The sequence below is a fragment of the Macrotis lagotis genome, chromosome X (genome assembly GCF_037893015.1).
Source record: "Macrotis lagotis isolate mMagLag1 chromosome X, bilby.v1.9.chrom.fasta, whole genome shotgun sequence".
Lineage (NCBI taxonomy): Eukaryota > Metazoa > Chordata > Mammalia > Peramelemorphia > Peramelidae > Macrotis > Macrotis lagotis.
In genome coordinates, this window is record NC_133666.1 from 659,661,592 (window position 1) to 659,677,523 (window position 15,932).

The 15,932-nt window shown below is 35.0% G+C and overlaps 1 pseudogene; it reads left to right on the forward strand.

Moving 5' to 3' along the window:
• LOC141499562 (actin, cytoplasmic 1 pseudogene) overlaps positions 1-6,054 on the forward strand; it is a 28,693-nt pseudogene extending 22,639 nt beyond the window's left edge.
• The last annotated feature ends 9,878 nt before the right edge of the window (positions 6,055-15,932 follow it).

The window sequence follows — 15,932 nt, forward strand, 5'->3', positions numbered from 1 at the left end:
ATAATTTGGAGCTATTTTGTCCAAATATATGCAAATAAATTGGATAATCTAAGTGAAATGAATTAATATTTACAAAACCATAAACTACCCAGATTAATAGAAGAGGAAATAAAATTCTTAAAAAAAATCCTTAAAAAAAGGAATTTGAAGAAACCATCAATAAATTTTCCAATAAAAATCCACAGGGTCAAATGAATTTACAAGTGACTTCTAACAAACATTTAAAGAACAATTAATTCCAATTCTATATAAACTATTTGGAAAAATAGTTGAGGAAGGAGTTCTGCCAAATTTCTTTATGATACCAACTTGGTGCTGATACCAGTAAGAGCCCAAATAAAGAAAATAATAGACCAATCTCTCTAATGTGTATTGATACCAAAAATTGTAAATAAAATTTTAGCTGAGATTGCATGAAGTTATTACTAGGAAACTATACCAGGATCAGATAGGATTTATACCAGGTAGACAGGGTTGATTTAATATTAGGAAAACAATTGACCATATCAGTAGCAAAATTAATAGAAATCATATGATTATCTTAAAATATATTTTTAAAATGTCTTTACAAAATAGCAGTTCTATAAAGCAAAAGAATGAGTGGAGGTTTCTTTGAAATGATAAGCAGTACCTATCTAAAACCCTCAGTAAACATTATATATGTAATGGGGACAAACCAGCAATATTTCCAATAAGATCAGGAGTGAAAAGAGGATGTCCATTATCACCATTACTATCCAACATTGTTTTAGAAATGTTAGCTTTAGCAATAAGAAAAGAAAAAGAAATTGAAGGAATTAGAATAGGCAATGAGGAAACAAATGTTCACTCCTGCAAATGATATGATAATATACTTAGAGAACTCTAGAAAATCAATTTAAAAACCATTTGAAACAATTAACAACTTTAGAAAGTAGCAGGATATAAAATAAAGTCACATAAATTATCAACCCAAGAACAAGAGATTGGAAAGAGAAATTCTAATCACTGTAACTCTAAACACCATAAACAAATCCAGAAATTATAGGAACACAATTATAAAATACTTGTCACACAAATAAAGTCAACTCAAAAAATAGGGAAAATTTCAATTCTTCATGCTTAGGCCAAGCTAATATAATAAAAATGATCAGTTCTGCCAAAATTAAATTACTTACTCAGTACCATATCAAACTGCCAAAACTATTTTACAGAGTTAGAAAAAAGTAACAAAATTCATCTGGAGCAACAAAAGGTCAAGAATATTAAAGGAATTAATGAAAAAAATGCAAAGGGAGGTGGCCTAGCAGTACCTGATCAAAAACTGTATTATGAAGCATAGCAGTCTTCAAGACTATGTGGTAGTGGCTAAGAAACAGAGAGGAAGATCAGTGGATTTGATTAGATATAAAAGATACAGTAGCAAATGACAATAGTAATCTACTCTTTAATAAATTCAAAGACACTAGTTTCAGGGGTAAGAACTAACTATTTGACAATAACTGTCAGGGAACCTGGAAAACAGTATGGCAAAAAATTAGGCATAGAACTATATCTCATACCCTATACCAAAATAAGGTCAAAATAGGTTCAATACTTAGACATAAAAGGTGATATCATAGACCAACTAAGAGAATATGAAATATTCTTATCTGTTAGATATGTTGAGAGAGGACAAGTTTAAGAACAAACAATAGATAAAGAACATTATAAATTATAAAATAGATGATTTCTACTATATTGATTTAAAAAGTTTTTGCACAAATGCAGCCTAGATTAACAGGAATGACTAAAACTGGGAAATAATTTTCATAGCTAGTATTTCTGATAAAGGACTCTAAAATATATAAAAATGGAATAAAATTTATAAAATTACAAGTTATTCTTCAATTGATAAATGATCAAAAGACAAGAATAAGCACCTTTCAGAGGAAGAAATTAAAGCTATTTATAGCACATGAAAAAATGTTCCAAATCATTATTGAGTAGATAAATGCAAATTAAAATAACTCTGAGGTACCACCTCAGATTGACAGTGATGACAGAAAAGAAAAAATTGACAATATTGGAGATGATATGGGAAAATTTGGACACCAATAAATTATTTGTGAAGTTGTGAACTGATCCAAATATTATTTTGGAGATCAATTTGGAAATAAGCCCAAAGTGTAATAAAACTGTGCATACCCATTGATCCAGCAATACCATTAGTAGGTCCCAAAGAAATAATAAAAATGTTCTCTCTCTCTCTCTCCATATATATATATATATGTATATATATATATACATATATATGTGTGTGTGTGTGTGTGTAAAACAGCTCCTTTTATAGTGGCAAAGAATTGGAAATTGAGACGATGCTCATCACTTTGGGAATGACTGAATAAGTTATGGTATATGAATGTGTATGTTCTGTAAGAAATCATGAGCAACCAGACTTTAGAAAAGCATGGAAAAACTTGCATGAACTGATAGTGATTGAAGATATAAGATTGAACAAATTAACATCTACATCCAGGGAAAAACTGAGGAGCCTGAGTGCAGAGCAAAATATACCATATTCACTTTTTAAAACTTCTTTTATGTTCATTCTTTCTCATGGTATTTTCCCCCTAAGCTCTAATTCCTCTTTCATAACATGACTAATATGGAAATATGCTAAAGACTATTGTACAAATTTTACCAGATTGTTCACTGCCATGGGGAGGAAGGAGGGGATGGGAGGATGATACGAAAATGTGGAACACATAAACTTACAAATGGGTGAATATTGAAAACTATCTTTGCATGTAATTGGAAAAATAAAATAAAATTATAAAGGAAAAATGCAATAAAAATGATCACTTTTGACTTTCATACTCTCCCCTAACCCGTGTCCGATTAAGAATCTTCTCCGTAACCATAGTTGTAGAATGTAATTCCTCTCATTTTCTTTCCTTTTTTAATGATATGATCTTTTATATTCAGATCAAAGATATGAAATAAGATATTTAAATTAAATTTCAGTCATAATCTTATCCAGTTCTTCCAACAGTTATTTAACCCCCAAAAAAGGTTAGTAATTGAAGTTCTTGATTTTAACAAAGCCTTCTGAGTTCATTGGTTGCTGTTTCTTGCTGAGCTAACTGCTTTCACTGTGTCCAACTCTTTGTGACCCTTCTTGCTGCTTTCTTCTTAAAGACTGTGAAGTGGTTTACACATTCCTTCTTCAATTCATTTGACAGAGAAGGGAACAGAGGCAAGCAAGGTTTAATGACTTGCTCAGGGTCATATGGCTAGTAAGTGTTTGAAGTTGAATTTGAACTTAGTGTTTCCTGACTCCAGGTCTGGCAACTTTATCCATTGTACCATCTAGCTGTCCTATGTGATCCATTATTCCTGTTTATTATTATTATTATTATTATTATTATTAGTAGTAGTAGTAGTAGTAGTAGTAGTAGTAGTAATATTAGTATTATTTCATGACAAGAATTGAGCCTATAATTTCATTGTCTTAGGGAAATATGTATCATATAAAAGGAATGACAGCAATATGCAGAAACAATATTCTTTAGCACAATCTTCTGTAGCAGTAATTTTTTAAATGATATGAGATGATAAAGTCAGAAATTGTAAATGAAGCAACTCCAAAGTGTGGACTGATCTCACAATAGATTTCATAATTTTAGGTTCATTGTGCTCTTGCAAGCTTGAAATATTGCATTCAATAGTTTTAATATGTAGTTTACCTCTCCTCTGCCCCCTCTCTTTTAAACAAACTATTATTAATCCATTTGAAAGTTTTTTTCCATCAAAAACAAACTTTACTCAATTTTATTTTATGGTTAAAGAAACTTAAAAAAAAACAAAGAAGCAGACTAACAAAAATCATCTGATTATGAACATTGCTTGACCAAATCATCTTGAAAGCATTCTTCTTACTAGTAATTTTTAAAAATTTTTTGAATGGTCAGAATGTAACATTGTCACCATAAATAAAAATTTTCTTTGGAGTTTTTCTGATTATTATGCTTTTTAAATGAAATTTATGTTATGATCTTGATCAAGTACTGTCCTAATTTCTAAAAGGAATATTCTTGGAGATTTCTAGAGTAAAATGAAAGCTTTTGTTGAATTATGTTTATATAATACAAAGTAAAATACTACTTAAATTAATTCTGCCATTATATTCAGCTCTCATGATTTGTTTAACCATTACTCACTCAATAGGGAACTAATTTATTTTCCTTTTCTCCTTATATTTTTCTTGGATATATTGTTGCAATATTTTTGTAAGGAATTTATTTAAAATTTTGCATCAATATTCATTAGCTACATTGTGTAGTTATCTTTTTTGATGTATCATGCCATAGATTAGATACTGGTTCTATATTTGTTTCAATAAAAGAATGTTTTCTTTCTCAATTTGAGAGCATATTGTACAGCTTGTGGATTAATTGTGCTTTAAATATTCGATTGAATTCACCTCAGGATGGAGTCTTTTTTATTGAAATGACTGGGATATAAAGACAAAAGACTATAACAATAAATAGAAACGTACAAGTCATTTATTTCTTTGATCTTCAGTTTCCTTATATATGAAATGAGGATAAAAATACCTTTAGTACACAGCTCACACTGATGCTAAAAGGGGCAAACCTGTTAAGATATTAAAAGTACTTTCCAAACATCAAAATATTGCACACCATTACCTATTATCATTATTATTATTAACAAGACTCCATCCTTACATTTTGATCTTCACTTTATAAACAGCCCAATTCAAATGATCAAAGATTTGTTAGGCAAATTTTACAGCTCCATTCAGAGGCATGTGAATAAGATCCAAGGAGGAGGATGGGAGAAGTAACCCAAGGTTGGAATTTGATGAGGGACAATCAATGATATTCAGATCAGTGGACAAAGGATTTAAGAGAAAAGGATGGTATATGGTTGACCAAGGAGTCAAGATCAGATTGTTGCTGTTGCTTAGTTGCGACCCCATTTGGGTCATTTTTTTTGACAGATACTGGAATGGCTTACCATTTCCTTTCCCAACCCATTTTCACAGATGAGGAAATCAAGTCAAATAGGATTAAGTGACTTGCCCAAGGTCTCATAACTAATATATATTTGAGGATGGACTTGAACTCAGATATAAATCCTCTCCAATATTGTCTATTTTTTTTTCTTTTCTATCATCACTGTCAATCTGAGGTGGTACCTCAGAGTTATTTTAATTTGCATTTATCTACTCAGTAATGATTTGGAACATTTTTGCATATGCTATAAATAACTCCCATTTGTTCATCTGAAAACTATCTGTTGATATTCTTTGATCATTTATGAATTGAAGAATGACTTGTAATTTTATAAATTTGATTCCATTTTTATATAATTTAGATATGAATCCTTTATCAGATAATCTCTCTGTCTTAAAGGTTTCAACTTGTCACCTCCAAGTTCCCATGGATATTGCTGCTCTTATTGACAATGACTCTGGCATGTGCAAAGCTGGCTTTGCAGGAGATGATGCCTCCCTGTCTTCCCTTCCATTTGGGAGGGGCCCAGACATCAGAGTGTGATGATGAGCATGGGCCAGAAAAATGGATGATGAAACTCACATCAAGAGAAGTATTCTGACCCTGAAATACCTCATTGAACATGATGTTGTCACCAACTGGGAAGACATGGAGAAGATCTGGCATCATGCTTTCTATAATGACTCTGTGTGTGACCCCTCTGCTGTTCACAGAAACCCCCTGAACCCCAAAGTCAATAGTGAAAAGATGACTCAGATTATGTTTGAGACCTTCAATGCCCCAGCCATGTATGATACCATCCAGGTTGTGTTATCCCTGTATGCCTCTGGTCAAACCACTGATACTGTGATGGACTCTGGCAATAGTGTGACCAACATCGTGCCCATATAATGAAAGTTATGCCCTTCTGCATACTCTCTTCTGTCTATTTATGACTTGTCACAATCTGATGAATTACCTCATGAAGATTCTGACAGAGAATTTCACTACCACAGCTGAGAGAGAAATTGTGTGGGACATTAAGGAAAAGCTATGCTGTTGCCCAAGACTTTGAGCAGGAGATGGCTGCTGTTGCACCTAGTTCCTTTCTGGAAAAGAGTTATGAGCTCCTTAATGGGCAAGTTATACCATAGACAATGAGAGTTTCCAATGCTCAGAAGATCTCTCCCAACCATGTTTCTCAGATATGAAATTTTGTGGAATTCATGAAACTGTCTTCAACTCTATCATGAAATGTGATGTTGACATTCATAAAAATCTGTATGCCAATACCATATTGTCTGGATACCACCTTGTACCTAGACATTGCTAATAAGCTGCAGCAGGAGATTACAGTCCTAGTCCCCAGTACAATGAAAATCAAAATTCTTGCCCCAAATACTCTGTTTGGATTGGAGGCTCCAACCTCCATCTTTTTTCATCTTCCAGTAGATGGGATCAGCAATCAGAAGTATGATTAAACTGGGCCCTCCATTATCCATCATCACAAATGCTTCTAAATTGTTTTGTGCTTTTTCAGCTGTTTGGTTTGCTTTTCTTTTGTTTCTTCAAAAGGGTGAGATAATTGCCTCTACACAAAGAGATGAGATTGACATGACTTTGGGGTTGGTTATTGTGTGTGTGTGTGTGTGTGTGTGTGTGTGTGTGTGTGTGTGTATGTGTATGTGTGTTTGTTTGTTTGTGTGTGTGTGTCTGTGCCTCTGTGTGCTGGTCTGACTCAGGATTTAAAAACTGAAATGGTGAAGGTGATAAGCAGCCTAAGTACACTGGAGACAAAGATCCCCAAACTTCTATGGAGTGTCTTCAGGTCACCGTTCTTTTTTTATGTCATTCCAAATAATCATATAATGCATTGTTACTGAGTTACTTACCTGCATGAAGATTATTCTGCTCTACAAATTAGAGTAAATGAACTACCTAACAAAAATCCAGAATAGGATGTGAGGCTGAAGGTATTAGTATTGCTTTACATGAAATTATGTAATTCTTCTTTTTGTAAAAAATCTTTTTGTATCTTCCACCTTAATACTTGCTCCTTTTTTAAAAATTGTCACCCATAATGGATGGCCTCCTAAAATTCATCCCTGCCCCAATATAGATGTGAATGAAGACTTTGCAGTCTCCCCAGGAGTTTTATGAGATTGGTGCTAGTAACTGGAGGAAGAGAGGCACTTTGCCTGTGCATTGACTTTTAGACCTATTCACATATTAAAAAAAAATTGAAGGGTAGAGGAAATTGGAGTCATGTTGAGGACTGTGATAAGTGATTAGGTTTCATTTCTACATTAGTAATGGGAAACTAAGGAAAGTAGTTTATATCTTTCAGAAAAACAGCTATGGAAAGAAGCTATGGGGGAGAGTTTGAGGAATATTGCATATAGATAGAAATCAAGCTAATTTAAAACTTACTGGAAACTAGGGGAATCTATATATAGCAAAGAAGGAGATGGACTGGTAACAGGAAAACAAGGGACCATAGAATTAGCAAGTTTGGTAAATTAATGAATGAACTGATGCCAGTTGTCAGATTCACATATCTGTTTTATCCCCAAAGGCCTGGCTACCAGAATGTTGAGAAGGGGAAGTATGACAAAGAATTTGAACTTACATGGGGAGAGAATTGTATATTTCAGATAGGTCTTTGACCTTGGCAATACTCGGCCAATTGGGGGCATGGGAGGGACTTATGTTTCTACACAGGAGATAAAGTCCCTGATTTCATGTGCCATGTGTGTCCATTTCTATTAGAGACATCTCTTCTTAAGGATTTTTTTTTTAGGTTTTTGCAAGGCAAATGGGGTTAAGTGGCTTGCCCAAGGCCACACAGCTAGGTAATTATTAAGTGTCTGAGACCGGATTTGAACCCAGGTCCTCCTGACTCCAAGGCCGGTGCTTTATCCACTACACCACCTAGGTGCCCCTAAGGATGTTTTAATACAAGGATCTCCTTTGGGCCTCTGAATTCTTGATAAGGTGTTCATTTCTTGCAAGGAAGAACAAAGTTGAACTTACGTAAGGCATGGGGAAAGAATGAAAAAATAACTGATCAAATAAAGGAATTTAAAAGTTCATAGGTCTGGGAAGTGGAATACTATGGGTGATGACAAAATCAGAGGTATAGTTGAAATGAATATGAGACAATCATGGAAATGGAGAGAATGCAGAATTCTGAAGTTAGGCTATTTGAAGTAGCATGTTTCCTTAATATGACAGAAAGAGTGGGAGTTATAATAAGACTATAAACAAGACATGGAAATCATCAAGGAAAGAGAGTGTACTGAAAATTAATAGATGCCAGTTATCAGGCACTTGATTGGGTGCTAGAGTACATCAAATGGGAGCAGCTAGGTGGTGCAGTGGACAGATCACCAGCCCTGGGGTCAGGAGGACCTGAGTTCAATTTTGGCCTCAGATACTTAATAATTGCCTTGCTGTGTGACCTTGGGCAAGTCACTTAACCCCATTGCCTTGCAAAAAACAAAAAAGTATATATATAGTGAACCTCACAAAAAGGAGAACAAAGGAGATGATGGATTAAATGAGCAGATATTGAAAAAGACTGGGCTAGAGAGAAACATTTTGAGTACCAGTTCCAATTCTGTAAGGCACAGGAGATAGGGGATATAGGGATATGATAAGGAATAAACAGGAGAACAAATCAAGTTCAAACCATATCAAGAATATCTGAAGGAATTCCAAGGTTTGGTCTCATGAAGAAAAGACTCAATATGATAGGTATTTTCAAGTATATTAAAGGTTGGTTTTCAGAAAAGCTGTTTTATTTAGGCCTAGGTTTGATTTTTTGTTTGTTTTGGTTTTTACAACTCAAATAAAAAGTTAGAAGTAGAAAGGTTTTGCTTGAGGCAATAGGTGTCCTCCTGTCCGAAGTCTTTAGGCAAAAGCTAAATGCAATTCATTGACTATTTTAAAGAGGAGATTCTTTTTAAGGGTATGAATTAGATAATATTACCCTTCCATTTGAAATACTGTGAAGATGTTTAGAAAAGTGTTTTTGATGGATGGCTTCTATTTTGTCCTTAGAGAAGGAGGCAAGGTTCTCTGTTATGAGAGGGGACAAAAGATGATTTATGGGACTTGAAAGAGGAGGTTTGAGCTTGAAATTTGGTGTTAAGCATGACAGAGACTCAACAGGGGAAGAATAAAAAAAGATTTCTATGCAGTAGCACAGATTAGATAACACAAATTTGTCTTAGTACAATTATGTGACTTTTTCCCAATGTTATTCACTAACACAAGCATAGAAGTGGAGGTAAATGGTAATGCAAGACTGGGATTGGTGTGGCAAGAGTATCAATAATACAGAGGCATAAAGGGGAGGGAGAGAGATTAGAATATAGTTGAACTGATCAACCACAGAGTCAAAGCTAAAGGAAGAAAATTGAAGCCAAAACCTTGATTATGGACTAAGAAAACAAGAAAGCTGTAAAATGTTACTTTCCAAAGTCATGGAGATAATAATTGCTTTATGAAAATTGAGGCAGATCAAGAGATAGAAAAGGAGAGCTAATGATCATAGAGATAGCCCATGGTTTAAGAGCACTGGGATTAGATAGTTTGTGGAGAAAGGAAAATATAAGCTGTGACTATCCCTAGGGTGACTGAAATGGAGAGAAGAATCATGAGAACTGAGAAATGGGACACATAACTGAAGGCTAAGAACTTCTCAGGCCAAAACATAAAGAAATTTAAGAAAGGGAGTTGAGGTAGAGCCAATGGCTGACTGCGCTATCACCAGTGAGGAAAAGCAATGGGATAGTTTGAGCCTCAGAGCGAAAGTTTTTCAATAAATTGACTAATACAGAATTAGACATTAGAGGCAGGTAGCAAGGAAAACATTCTAACTATGATACCACATAAAAGTGACTAGGGTGGGGGGGGTGGCAATGACATGACCTCTGGGTTGGTTAAGCCTTATCCTGTAGGCATCCTGGGGCCTGAAGTTGAACCATGTTTCCCCAGCTTACAAAGATCTCTTTTGTGTGCAACAAAGAGGTTTTTACCAACATATATAAATTGATATGTAAGAAAGAGTTGTGATTGTTCATGGACTGGAACCTAGCTGGGCTTTGGGTACAGTCCTCCCTTCCCATCACATTTTCAACTAAATACTAATAATTAGCATAATAATGAAATTTGTATGGTGCTTTAGAATTTGCAGAGTTCTCAATCGAGAACATCTTATTTTCTTTAAAACTGCTCTCTCCAAAGTTGCCAATGGGTTTTTTTAGTTACCAAATCCTCTGACCTTTACTCAATCCTCATCCTTGACATCTGCAGCCTTTGAAATTGTTGTTCACTCTCTCCTTGGGATTCTCCTTCTCTAGATTTCTGGAACACCACTCTTTTATGGTTCTCCTCCTACTGATATGACCACACCTTTGCTGTCTCCTTTGTTGGATCTTCTTCAGGTCACATTCAGGGCTCTGTCCTGGACTCTCTTCTTCTCTATCTCTATTCCTTTACTTGGTGATCTTAAGTACAATCCCTCTGTTAATGATTCTCAGATCTTCCTATCTTGTTGTAAACTCTCTACTGACCTCCAATCTGGTATCATTTTTATTCTAATTACATGCGAAGATAGCTTTCAACATTCATCCTTTTGCAGAAGAGGCATTGGAGGGGGTTAGATCAAAAAAAATAGGTTGAACCAAATAGGTTGAATGTCAAACAGAGCTTTTGGTAATGAAGTGATAGGGAACCATTGGAGTTTCTTGATTAGTGGAGTGATATGATTGGACCTGCATGTTGGAAAAATCAGATTGGTGGCCAAATAAAGAATGATTTTAATGAGGAGAGACTTTTTCTGGCACCCTCCCTTCTCTCCTCCTCCCCATTGTAGCAAACAATAAACATATTTCCATATTAGTCAAGTTGTAAAAGGAGAATTAGAACTAAGAAGTAAAAAAAATGAGAAAGAAAGAAAAAAAACATAAAAGAAGTTTAAAAAAGGTAACATTGTAAATTGTAATAGTAATCTCCAAAATTATCCTTCCCACCCTCTACCCAGGCTCCTTTAATGAAGCTCTTTTGTGATTTTTGTCTTTCCTGAGCCTGTCAGACAGGCATCTCCTCTACTAATCACCCTTCAGAATGGCTTAAATGAAGCAACAGAATTCCACTAAAGAATAATTTTGATAATACTTTAAATTGAGATTCTCATTGGCTCATTCTCAGTCATTCATGTCCAATTAAAGAGTTAAGAGTTCTGACATGCCAAATCATTCCCTTTTGATGAGCCCTAAACATGTTTGCTTCTTCAATGGGCAGGCAACAGGAAATCTCATTAAGGACATTCAGGAAGGTTTTCATTCCATTCATAAGCATCTAGCTCCCTGGGCCTTGTTCAATTCACTAAGCACTAACTGAACCACTGCCTATCCAGTGAGACATTGTGGAACAATGGAAAAAATGCTAGATTTGAAGAAAATGATTTCTATTTGAATCCCTGCTCTGAAAATTGTCATCTCGGTGACCTTGGAAAAGCCACTCTTTGGGTATATTTTCTTATCTGTAGATTAAGAGAATTGGATTGGCTGATCTACAAGGTCTCTTGAAGGTAGGTAGGTGATGCAGTGAGTAGAGCACTGCACCTAAAGTCAGGAAAACACATCCAATCTGATTTCAGTTCTTAGCAACAGTGTGAATTTGGGTTAGTCCCAATCTCTGCCAGTCTCCATTCTTTCAAATTTAAAAAACTGGCTCCCAGAGTTGTTGTGAGGATTAAGTGATATTTTTAAGTGTTTAGGCACATAGTAGGTATTTAAAAATGATTGTGCCCTTCTTCCCTGTCACCTTCCTTTCTTTCTTCGCTCCCTTCTTTCCTTCCTTCCTTTCTTTCCTTTTTCTCACTCTTCCTTTACTTTCTTTTCTTCCTTCCTTTTTTCCTTCCTTCCCTTCTTCACTCCTTCCTTTCTTCTTTCTTTCCTTTTTAAAGATCTAGAATCTATAATCTATGTGTGATATTCAAGGTCTTATTTTAGGTAACAGGGAAGAACCATGGTTTTTCTCAAGAGTTACCAATCTTGTAGTGAGAAAAGAAAGTACCAGTATGTGGGTGAATTCACACAGAAACAAACACAGTCCTTAACATAGTACAAGCTAAGAGACATCATGGGGTAATAAACTGGGGAGCTTCAGAGACAGGAAGATCTGGATTCAAGGGTCAGCTCTGAAACATACTGTCTGGGTGACCCTAGGTAAGTCCCTTGATGCCCCAGGAAATACTCTCACATTATATATGCATTGCAGAGCAAATACTGGTCTCCCTTTTAGGCATTTTCTCATAAGGGCTTTCCTAGACCAACAAAAATCACAGTTCTAGTTTGAAAAATCAATAAGTGACAATTGATTATGTATTATAAAGGACTCAAGAATACCTAATTACAGATTGTGTATCCGTCACTTACCTGCTGTTTGACTGACTAGACAAGTAAGTCACTAAATCTCTCTGAACCTCAGTGACTTCTGAGATTTACCTAGCAAGTTATAAATAGGTTGCTGTGGGAAATCAGAAATCATTGACAAGAGAGAAAATAAAAAGTCTTAACAAAATACCTTGAGGCTCAGATTCAGGTAGGAGGAAGGGAACAGAATGCCCATTTAAGTGCAAACTGAGTGCTTTACAAATAGTATTTCATTTGATCCTCACAATGGTAGAAAGGAAGTGTCATAATTATTCCATTTTATAATTAGAAAATTAAGATAAATAGACTTTAATTGACTTGCTTATAAGCATCCCTGGTTAAATTTGAACTCAGTGTTCTTGATATCAGAACTAGAACTCTCAACATTTTGCCACCTACCTATCCTAGCAAATAACTTCCTAAAGGGCACAAAGTTTATACATAGTAAACACGGGAATGTGAACTCAAGTTTCCTGACTCAAAAACTAATGCTACAGTCAGGCTTCTGACACTAAAAGTGACTTGCTTCTTTCTAAGCAGAAGCAGAGGTAATCTCCAGCTCATGAATAGAAAGGGGATACACCTGTTTCAAATCAAAACTAAGATGCTCTTTTGATATGAGAAAAGAACAGAAGGAAGACCAGAAGGAATTATAGACAAATAGAATCGAGTTAAAAGTTGCCCACTGAATTCATTGCATACTTGAAAAATAAAAGGAAGTTCTACATAATGGAGAGTTGCAGTTTCTTACATAATTATCACCTTGGGCTCTACCATGTATACATAGAAAAGCTGATTTTATTTGGTGTTTGTTGAATTTAGATTTTTTAAGGGGGAAATAGTTTTAAAAGTATGGATGACAGGGCAGCTAGGTGGCACAGTGAATAGAGCACCAGCCCTGGAGTCAGGAGGTCCTGAGTTCAATTTCAACCTCAGACACTTACCTAGCTGTGGGACCTTGGGCAAGTCACTTAACCCCACTGCCTTGCAAAAAAAAAAAAGGAAAAAAGAATGGATGACAACAGATAGGGTAAGTGTTCCTTTCATAATACTCTGGCGATAATATGAACTAAATGAAGGCCTTCAGGTTTTAGGATGGATTCACTGATGAAGACATATGAAAGGAAATAGATGAAAAGAATACAAAGTGGAAGGGTGTGGGTATGTTGGGAGGATCCCGTAGGTATCTGAGATCATTGATCAATCAACAACCATTTATTACATGCTCACTCTACACCATGCCCTATAGCAGATCCTAGAGATAGTAAGCCAAATTGAGATGTTCCCTATTCTAAAGGATCTTACATCCCATGCAGGGAAACTTGTTCCTGTGGACATAATAAGCAAATCTAAAATATATATGTAAGAGCTAATGTATGCAAATTGCCCTGGTCAATTATGTGTATTCTTATGGCTCTATCTAGATGTGGCATGTAGAGAGGCATGAATAGTTATCTCTAAGGTGTCCACTCCCCCCCTTTCTCCAAATAAGACTTTGACCCCTGCTAATAGAGAAGGAGGAACTGACACTCTGCTTTTCTCAGAAAAAAAATGATACTGGACTAGAATATAAACATAATATATAAACATATTTATGTATGTCTCTCTCTCTCTCTCTCTCTCTCTATATATATATATATATATATATACGCACATGGATGCATGTGTATAGGTTCACATCTATGTGCATGAGATGAGACAACTAGATGGAACCTCAAAGAGAACACTGGATCTGTGGTCAGAAAGACAGAACTTCCACTGTCTGAAAAAAACTGCTGAATAAATTGGAAAATAGTATAACAGAAATTAGGCATAGACTGTATAACAAGATAAAGGCAAAATGAGTATGTGATTTAGACATAAAGGGTGATACTAAAATCAGATTGGAGGGCAAGTAGTAATTTTCCTGTCAGATCTATGGAGAAGGGAAGAATTTATGACCAAACAAGAGATAGGGAACATTGTGTAATATAAAAATGAATATTTTGATTACTTTAAATTAAAAAGTATTTTTGAGCAAACAAGATTAGAAAGAAAAGAGAAAGTTGGAAAGCAATTTTTTTCCAGCCAGTGTTTCTGATAATGGACTCATTTCCAAAATATAAATAGAAATGAGTCAAATTTCTAAAAATACAAGTTATTCCCTCATTGATTCAAAGAAGAGACAGATTTCAGATGAAGAAAGCTAAACTATATATAGTCATATAAGATTCTCTAGATCACAATTGATTAGAGAAATTTACACTAAAATAACTGAGGTACTACCTCACATCTATCAGACTGACTAATATGACAGAAAAGGAAAATAATCAATGTTGATGAAGATATGGGAAAACTGAGACATTCATGCATTGTTGATGGAGTTGTGAACTGATCTAACCATTCAGGAAAACAATTAGGAACCATGCCCAGAAGGTTAGATCTGTAGCCAAAAAAAAAATCATGAACAAAAATTTATAGCAGTTTGTTTTATGGTACCATAAAATTGGAATTGGAGGAATGCCCATGACTGAACAAGTTGTAGTATACGAATGCAATGGAATACTATAGTGCTATAAGAAATGATGAGCAGGCAGATGGCAGAAAATCTTGGAAAAACTTACATGAACTGTTGCTGAGTGAAGTGAGCAGAACCAAAAGAGCATTGTATAGAGCAACAGAAACATGGTGCAATGACTATGTCAGACTTAGCTCTTCTCAGCAATACAATGATCCCAAGACAACTCCAAAAGACTCATGATGGAAAATGCTATTCATATCCGGGGGGGGGGGGGACTGTGCTGCCTGAATGCATATTAAACCATATTATTTTCTCTTTTTATGTTGTTTTTGGGGTTTTTGTGGTTTTTCTCCTTGTACATGTATAATCTCTACCAGATTGCTTGGCATTTGGGGATTGAGGAAGGGCGAGAAAATTTCGCAACTCAAATCTTAGAAAAATGACCGTTTAATAGTATCTTTACATGTAAAAAACATTATTGGGACAGTTAGGTGCTGAAGTGGATAAAGCAATGGCCCTGGAGTCAGGAAGACATGAGTTCCAATGTGACCTCAGGCATTTCATAATAACCCAGTTTTGTGAGCTTGGGCAAGTCACTTAACCCCACTGCTGTGCAAAAAAGCAAAAACAACAACAACAAATACGTTATTTATTTTTTTAAAAAAGGAAATCCTGGCTTCAATCTGATCTCAAAAACTTACTTGTTGTGTGACACGGGGCAAGTCTCTTTACTGCGTTTGCCCCATTTTCTTCATCGATACAAAGAACAAAAGCGAGGAAATGGCAAACCACTCCAGTATCCTTGCCAAGAAAATCCCTAAATGAGGTCATAAGAGTTGGATTTGACTGAAACAACTACACGAGAAATATTCCATATGAATAAAATTAAATATGGGATTAGAATTATATCTATCCATCTGTAAAAATGTATATAATTATTTCCCTAGACTATAATATTTAGAGGAATTTACATATATATATTAATATGTATAAAATAAATATAAGGTT